At 41.8% G+C, this 9,665-nt stretch overlaps 1 long non-coding RNA gene across 1 annotated transcript; it reads left to right on the top strand.

Annotated features, from left to right (window-relative positions):
* Positions 1-259: 259 nt before the first annotated feature.
* Positions 260-5,700, top strand: LOC144584558 (uncharacterized). The gene is made up of 2 exons (XR_013538885.1): positions 260-330; positions 2,251-5,700. It is a non-coding gene; the product is annotated as an uncharacterized LOC144584558 (long non-coding RNA).
* The last annotated feature ends 3,965 nt before the right edge of the window (positions 5,701-9,665 follow it).

The following is a 9,665-nucleotide window of genomic DNA, read 5'->3' on the forward strand; positions in this document are numbered from 1 at the left end:
AAGGCCTGCCCTTCTATAGTCCAGACCTCAGCTTTCACAGGTGGCACTCCTGCGGATCTGGGCAACGGCTGCAGGGAAAGGGTCCTACAAAACTTAGAGCAGTTCTTCCGAAAGAGATGGGAATGATCCTGCCTGCACCAAAGTTGCAGGGCTCCAGCAAGGCCCCAGTCCTGACAGGAAGAGACCTATAAGGCCATCAAGTCCATCCCCCTGTATAACTCCCAGGAAGCACTGTGACAGCTTCCTCTCCCCCACTTTTTTTTTAAAAAATTTTAACAACAGGAAGCAAAGGTCAGAGAAAGTCAGGTAGCCTCAGCAGCCCTTCTCCAGGTGAGTGAAACGTATTACCAACTACTGTATCCTGTCCTGTTTCCTAAGCGTTGGCTTGGCTAAGTGGAATGCAAAGTCTTTTTTTTAATAGCCCTTTCCAGGTTCAGCTTTGGGTATGGTTGACCATAAGCTTAGCCTGGGTCTGTCACTCTCAACTTGGTTGCACTCAAAAGCAACAGTAACAATCCCTAGAAAGTGTTTTTTGTTTGTTTGTTTGTTTGTTTGGGTGTTTTTCTTTATCTTGGGTGGCCACCAATGCACAAAAATGTGCACAGTGCATGACCAAAAAAAAAAAAAAGCGTCACTGAAAGGCATCACTAAATTCACCATCAAAAAAGAAAGCATACATCTCATACTTATATGCATACATTTCAAAATGATTCTTATACTGTAAGTAGAGATAGCTGGACAGGTGCTGTTTTGATGGATAACTTTAAGCTCCCGTCCATCCATCTCACAGTGCTTTGTCCTGTAAGTGGTTTTGAACAGGGCAGCCCTTTAAAAAGGAGACACCAGTGGAGGATAGTTCCTTGAAGTGTCCTTTAAAGGAGGACACTTGGCCACCCTTACTTCATCTCCCATGTATGGCTTAACTCACATCTGCAGACCATCCCAATACATTTAGAAATGAAGCATCCCTCATCCGCCCTCACAGCAGGCTCACACATTTATCCTCACCAGCTTTGACACGGGCCTAATTTGCATCCATAAGTCATTAACAAACCAACAGAAAGAGGCTGAATGGTTTCTGACTGGCTAAAATTAAAATAAATACTGCACAGTCTCTCGCTCCGCTGCCCCACATCACTGAAATACCCACACTGTAATCAAAAGCATATTTTTGCAATTTTGAGGATATTATGCCAAACCAACAAAAAGCATCAAACTCCACCATCTAGTCTAGAAATACCCAGCATGTAATTTATGCCAATTCAACAAAAAAATCATCTTTTGCCCATCCCCCTTACCACATCAAAGGGCAGGTTGTTGAGAAGGCCAAATGTTGAAAGTTCAGGAAGAGGTCTTCGCTCTGTAATGCTCTGTTTTTGTTACCCGCGCCATTTCTGACAGTAGGTGAGCCTATGATTAGGAACAAAAATAGTTTTGTCTCTTTTCCAGATGAGTAACCATTTTGACAGTTGTATCAAAGATATCAACAGTTTTTAAACCAACATCCAGAGATGGGGAATGGATCAAGAAAACTTATACTTTAATGACTGCATATTGGCAAGAGTGCAGCCTATGGTCAGACTTCAAGGGAAAAATACAAGAAGGAGCTGCACAATGAAACAAACCTGTTTTTAAAACATGTTTCTTCAGCCAGAACAAGCAATGGCTTATGGTGCCTTTAACAGTAAACACAATTGTCACAGAGAAACTAAAACAACACACTAGCTGTGTGCTCGTATTCTTCCTATGGACCCCAGCTATTGGCTACCTTAATGCATCAATCTCATCAAAATTTCTAGGAATTACTTTTACACACTCAAAAACAGGACTCCACTTAAGGAGGACAGTTATGTTGTACAAACTAGGCAGCATAGTGTGTCCAACCTATTTTTGCAAGATCAGAAATTTTTGCATATGATCAGATAAAGATGTTCATGCATGCCACCATAAACATGTTAACACGTAAGATCCCACAGACCACTGTTGCCCCAGTCTGCTGCCCAGTCTATCCCTCCTCCCCCATGTATTCATTATGCATTTGTACATGTTGACTTGCTCACTTAAGTTTCAGCGGAGGCATCATATCTTTGATCATACAGGAATGCACTCAGACAGCTACTTTATCTAAATCGATGTGGTGGTAAGAATTTTGTGCACACTTCATAGCCCATCCATCTGAGCAAAGTGCAAGTTTCGAATACTAAAATAAACGGTGTCTTGGAATTTATTTTAATTTTCTTTTTTTTGCAGCTTACTTTGCTTCTGAAATGAATACGTATCAAACCATGTATTTGTAGCCAATGAGAAAAATGCAAACGAGCAAGACTCTGTGAGTAGATATTCTGGCTGAATCTTTACATAGGGAAACATACACATTTGCATTTCCATGGCCAATCCTTTCCTGGCCTGTAGAATATTTTTTTAAATTAGAAATTCAAGCATTTGGTTTTAATTTAGCCCGGTGGACATGATGGTTTATTTCCAAACATGGCATATTTTTGGTCTACGAAGGAGGCTGCCACTAGGAAGTCATTACGGACTGTGATTACAGCTTTCTGCATTAAGTAATTATGGGAAAAAAATGTGAAACATTGACTTGATTTGCAGCAGGGAATGGAGCAATCCACATGCATTTAGTTAAATAATCTCAGCATAAGTGAATAACCAAGCCTTCGCTTGGAAATAAAACAACTGTAATAGTCTTTACTTTGGGCGTAGAACCTCAAGAAATGTGCACTTTGCATATATCTCAGATTTGAAACATGTTGATCCGAAAGGTCTTCTACTAATACAGATAGTGAGAAAACGTTTCACCTCTAGATGTTTTAGACTACAACTCTCATCACGAGTGACTACCGACCATGCTGCCAATAACTTTGTGCTGATTTTTTGGGTAGTGAAGTCAAAATCATTTGGAACATCAGAGTTTTCCAACTTGGGGAACCAGGAGAGAGACAAACCACCTATTATATAACAGCAAAAGTCCAGAATTTGCCTTTCCAAAGCATCCTTGTGGTGCAAAAGGAACATTGCTGCACAGCGGTTAAACTGTAGTATTGCAGCTAAAACTCTATTCACAGTCAGTGATACCAGTGACAGCTGATAATGTGTAATGTGTAGCCTATATAAAACTTTTTATAAACTTGTAAACTGCCCAGAGAGTGCTTTAAGCACTATGGGGTGGTATATAAAGCAGCACACTTTGCTTTGAAGTCCACTCAACTTTACATGGAATTGCAACACTTGAATACTGGTACATGTAAAAGTGCTGTAAATCCCTATGTCATTTTTCTGCCAATTATAGTTTTAGATATCTTAAGTGTATATCTAAAACAGTAACATGTGAAGCAACCTAAAGACTTGTCCTGAAAGACTTGAGTTCTAGATGTAAACCTGTAATATACAGGTTTCATTTTCAAAATGCTAAGTTTCCATCTTGGGCTCTACAATTAGCAAAAGCAGAGGCAATTATGACACCTCCTTATAAGCTGTCCTAACAACAGAGCTGGTTTCTGTTTCAGCCAATACACATTCCTCAGGATGACACCATGTACTCATCCCCAAATGTCAGGGTGTAAACTACTTTACCTGTTACACTATGCTGATTAGTCACAGTAAGCGTTGTGTTGATACAGAGGCTAAAAACAACATTGGGTGTCCTTCCACCAGGCAATGCTGATAGTACAAAACCCAGCAGAAGAGATCAAACTACATATTGTTTAATATAACGGAAGTTACAATTTACACACATTAGAACAAGTATTTTAAAAACTTTTTAATCTACTAAAGCTTGAGTGGATTAATCTACAGATTGCAGATTGTAGCTAACTAAAATGAATGCAACACAGCGCCCTTAGAATTGTGGCTAATGGGCATTGTAGTGGATGGGGCACTAGATGTAACAACCAATATTGGATGAAGTCAAGGTGACAGGAAAGCCTAGAGCAGAAATGGGAATTCAGATACCCACTCACAGGCAGGCAACTAGGCAAATATGCCTGAATTCATACAGACAGACAGGCAGAGAGGCAGGAATTCCCTCATGGTGTCTCATTCCCACACTATTTATTCACCCCACACGTCAGCTGTAGAGAGGGAAAAAACAAAACTTTTTCATCTGTTGCAGTCTCTACTCATCCAAAGTGTGGTGAGGCTGAGGGTTCAGCAGGAGAGGAACATGCGTGGGGCCTTGAACCGTCATCTCTGGTAAGGAGGAAGGTAGTTGTGGTAGCCCGAACTTGAGGAGAGCCACTGCCTCATCCATCCGAAAGGATCAGCCACCATTGGGTGAGGAGGGACTAATCTGTTTACTCAGAGAATGTTGCAAATGGACCTGGAAAAAGGCTGTGAGGGCCAAAATCACTTCGGCAAAGGAAGCAAAATGGTTTGGGTTTTGGCCATGTGAAACAGGGGTTTAAGCCATGGATGGCCTTCTTCGTGGCCTTTGGTGGCTATTTACCCTGGCTGTGTGTCTTCCTTCTTCCCCTAACCTCTGGTCCCAGCAATCCCCACGGCTGCGTGCAATTTTAACAAGTAGCATATGCTGCTGTGCTGACGCATTATCCTCCTCGTTAATGGCAGATCTTAACTTCATTCCTTCCCCAAAGGTCTTTGTCCTGTCTCAGGCCTTCTGCTGTCAAAACAACTTCACCAGGAAGATAAGAGAGCTCCAGATATGAAGAGGCTCCTTCCTGCAAGCCATTGGCTATCTCCAAGAAACTCTCATCTAGGAAAAGCAACCAGACGCGTGGAATCCAGAGTGGGCCCCTTTCAGTTGCACTGCCAAAAATATTTTTGACCTCCATACATATGTGTTGTGTGTGTGAAAAGCAGCCAGCGACTTTCATGCAGGGGAAAAGCTGTGTTTTCCACGAGTAGCCGGAACTGTCACCCACTGGAGAAAGGGCAGTCATTCGGAAAACACACATTCTTTGGCCCAGTTTATCTTTACTTGTTGTTGAACCATTTCCCACTCCCCCCCCCATCCCCAGCACTCCCCATTTGACTTAGGATCTCTGGAGCCACCTCCTCCTGAATTGAATTAATCTGAGGCTTTGGACTCAGCCCAGACTTGACCCATACAAGATATACAAGAGGAAATAAGATTATGAAGGGATGTGATTCTTTTGGTTAATTCTCCCTTTTTCACTTACTAAGCTCTTCCTTTGAGAAAAGTCATATTCAGCCCAGAACTGGAAACTGGCAGTAACTTTTTTCTTTCCCAATGTGAGATGAGAGGTGGTTAGAGGCTGTGAAGTGGAAAAAATGGTATGTGTGCAGAAGCTCTTGGTTTTAGCAGAGTTTAGAAGTAACTAGTAAGAGATAACTCCCTGTTTGCAACTACTTTCTTCTTCCAATAACTGAAATACAGCTACATTACATCATGAATGTAATTTGACAAGTGATAATAATCTCATTCTATTTGCAGTGTAACTTTAATTTTTTAAGTTACTTTTCCAAGTATCAACTGTGTGGTCTCACAGAGGAAGGAGAAGCCTGTGGTTCAGATGTTGTGGCCCATGGTCTGTTGTGGGTGTTGAGATGATACAAGATTGGTAGGAGAGGTAGGTGTTTCGTAGCACCGACCAACAGCCTGTAGCATTCGGATGGCTTTTTAAAAAAGTAACTGAAAAGGCACGTCTTTCAGAAATGTGAACTTAAAACAATTTGGTTTTTAAAACTGCACTTACAAAGGCAAAACAACAACAAAAAACCATTTGCTTCTAAAAATCATTTGCCAAGCTCTGGGTATCAGCGTTCTAAGGAAGAACACAGGAAACCACTTTCAGGTTCAGATTGCTTCATTTATTATCTTCGTGGTGCCACCTCAGCCGGTTGCCTCTTTATCTGGTTGTATGTTTGCCATGCCCATGAGCAGGCTGCCATTCCTTTTTAAAATTAATATTAATTCATACTTACCTCAGGGGTGGGCACAAGCTGTCACCAAGGTTGTTCCTGAGGCCCAAAACCCCCATGGACCCCTCCATGTTGCTGTCCCAAGGTGGGGGGGGGACTTTTCTCAGAGCCCCCCCCCCGCTAAGAGCAGTGGTCGTTCCCATGGGGAGGTTGCAAACACCCTCAGTACTGAAAATCCAATAATCAAAATTATAAGTAGATGTCTGGTTACTTCCAGTTTAGATTTTTTTTTCAGAGTTGGGCATTTTTGTTATTTCTGGCCCGCTACATCCCCACACAGAGAATGAACATTCACACCTGGGACCCTGATTTAACCATTCATTTACATTATTGCAGTTATCCTTAAAACAGTCCTCGGACCATATCTAGTGCATGTTATTTAACATATTTCAGATGGGAGCGGAGGCTAAATTAATATTTGTTTGTCTAAGTCCATCTGCTAAGAACACCTAAGCTAAAAACAAATTAGCAGGTCTTAGCCAAGGCATTTTGGTGCCTTCAAGTGGCACCACCACCCACTGCAAAAGTATCCAAGGCCAGTTAAGTTATTTTGACATTGAAGTGGAAAATCCCACATGCATCTCTCCTCTTCTCTCGCCATAGAGACTTGATGGTGAATTAAAATTACTTTCAACTTGCTGCCTTTCATAATATTGTCAATTAGCTGCTATAAGATGACTGACTCTCTCTAAAGTATATGGCCAGCATTGGCCAGGGGCTTCTGGTTTATATGGGATCAGATCAAGGTTACCACGTAAGGCAGATATGATAGCACTTTTCAAATACAGTGGTGCCTCGCTTAACGAGCGCACCGTTTAACAAAGAATCCGTATAGCGATCCCTTTTTGGGGATCGCTATACGGATCAGCCCCAATCGCCGCACTCGCTTTGCGACGATTGGGGTGTCCGGCGGCCATTTTGGAGCCGCCGAACAGCTGATCGGCGGCTCCAAAATGGCCGCCGGATGCGAAAACATCGCTGGAGGGGTAAGTTTCGAAGCTTATTGGAACGCATTAAACTAAGTTTAATGCGTTCCAATAGGCTTTCCTTACCCGCACAGCGATGTTTTCGTATAGCGAAGGTTAATCCGGAATGGATTAACCTCGCTATACGGGGCACCACTGTACTTGAAATGTAATCATACAGAGGAGAGGCAGGATCTGTTCTCAATCATGGCAGAGTGCAGGGCACATAATAATAGTCTTGAGCTATAGGAAGCCCAATTTATTAGGAAAAACTTCTTAACTGATTGAGCAGTACGACAATGGAACCAATTACCTTGAGAGGTGGTGAGTGCTCCAACACTGCAAGGCATTCAAGAGAAATTTAGACAACCATCTGTCAGATCTGCTTTAATTTGGATTCCTGCATTGAGTAGAGGGTTGGACTTGATGTCCTTATAGGCACCTTCCAATTCCACTGTTCTGTGATTCTATAGTGGTCGGCTTCCAGGCATTCTAACTCTTTGAATATAATGAAAACCACCATCAGAACTTTGAAAGTTACCTTTTAAAGTCATACGTTCCCATGATTCATTGTATTGCTTGACAGTGATCAGTTGCTGTTACTCATTACACTGTTGTAGCAGTTCTTAACCTGTGATCTGTGGACCCCGGGGGAAGGGTTGCAATGTCCTCACAAGGGCCTGTGAAGGCTTGAAGAAATGTTATGATCTTCTGCAGTTAAAACAGAAAGAAAGAAAGAAAGAAAGAAAGAAAGAAAGAAAGAAAGAAAGAAAGAAAGAAAGAAAGAAAGAAAGAAAGAAAGAAAAGGAACCATAGAACAAAATCTTAAATTTACTTTCTTGTTTGTGTAAAACTTGGCTTTCTTAATCGATTGCCTGAATTAAAAACAAACAAAAGTAAAAATAAGTTATGGAAATAACTGTTTGATAGCAAATAACTGATATTTCTGCACATGATGAGTGGCTTAAAGAAACCACGTGACATTTCTTGCTACTGCACAGGGAGAAGAGAGAGTTGGAGTCAGTCAGTGTCAGTGTGAGTAAGTGTTGGGATGGATTTCGTGATTGTGTCATATTAATGAATTTATGTACTTGTAATTTCAGTTTCTACAGCAAGAATTAAAGACAATTTATTTTAAATTTGTATGGAATCAAATAAATAATTTCCAATAAAATATTATAATAGGAGTGTGTGTATTAAGATATTAACTTATTTCTCCCTTCTCTCCAAATTCATGAGAAACTTTAAATAAATATTTTATGTACTTTCAGGTTTTAAATCTTGGGTTAAGTCTTGGTAGTGCAGAGCAACAAAAGGTATTTAATGGGGGGGCCATTAAAGGTTAAGAACCACTACACTACCGAAAACAACCCATTTAATGACTTATTTTGCTTCTGTTTACTATTTGATACGTTCCTTTTAAAATAATGAAAAAGAACTGCATAAATTTTGAAAATTTCTATAATTCTAAAATGCCTCAAAAGTGACTAGAATATGCCACCCGTTCTCCTGCAATAAGGGGCAAGTCCAAAACCTGGAAATATCCCTGTTTGGGGGCTGCAACTCCCAGAACCCCAGCCAGTATGCCCGTTTGGGATTCTAAGAGTTGCAATCTGAAAAAGTAACTTTTCCATGTTCTGGAAGACAGTGAAATTAAACTTCTGTGGGCCAAAGCATTATGTCAGCTTCAGAGCTTAGAAATGTTAGGAGGCTGGAAGATGCTTGCATATGCTCAAAACTACTGCCTATGTTCTTAGATGGGGATTCTGCACTAAAAACCACTGGAGCAGAACTCAGCCGTTCTGAAGCTTCTTTTGGGCTTTGGGCCAAATGGATCCTTTTTTCCCTCCTGCTGCGAGGGTCTGGGGGCGTTTGGGAGGCCCCACTTGTTCTTGGTGACTTTCCCTCTCGGCGGTTCTTTGTTGAGGCCAGGCTGGCTGTCCCTTTCCCATGCCAGGGAGAGATTTGCCTGGTGCCAGCGAGCTCTTTGTCCCAGAGCGCAATTGATACAGCTTCCCCCCCCCCCAGATAAACACAAGGCTTGTTTTAACTATGTCTGTTGATAAGTCTCAGCAAGACTTGATAATGTGGCCAGTCGGATGTTGTCAGGACGAAGGAGTCAGACATGCTGGCAGCAGCCTTTTCCCTTTCAAAGCACATATGTTTAGAAAAGAGAAGGGGCCGAGGCTGGAGGCGGCAAAGCACCAGTGGAGACTATCAGAAGCATCAGACACCCAGCGGAATGTTCTTGCCGGGCCTTGTGAGCGCAGGCAGTGAGTGGGTCCCTCCCAGGAAAGGGAAGATTCCCACAAACATTGTCACAGGCCCCAACGAAAGCATTTGTAAGCCCATAAGAAAATATATGAGTGACACCGGGAATGATATGCAGTTCGTGAAGGCTTATATGCCGAATGAAAATGTTCCTCTTTCGGGTGCCACAAGACTCTTCGTTGGTTTTGCTACAACACAATATCACAGCTACTTCCCTGGGAATATTTGGAACATGTTGGATCTCACTGAATGGAATGGAATAGAAACTCTTCAACCTCATGAAGAATTATGGAAATGTCACATTGGAAAAGGCACCAAGGGTCATCTTATCTGAACCACACACACCCCGCCAATGCAGAAATTCATAAGTGTGTTCATACAGTGGTTTTCTGGAGCAATGATTCTCCAACTTTTGCGTCTTACATCCACCCATAACTTTTTCAAAGAACTGGGATCCCACCATGATAAGCTGACTTTTGCCGAAAAGGACAGGCATATGTTTATAAAGTAAAG

The sequence above is a fragment of the Pogona vitticeps genome, chromosome 12, assembly GCF_051106095.1.
Source record: "Pogona vitticeps strain Pit_001003342236 chromosome 12, PviZW2.1, whole genome shotgun sequence".
NCBI lineage: Eukaryota > Metazoa > Chordata > Lepidosauria > Squamata > Agamidae > Pogona > Pogona vitticeps.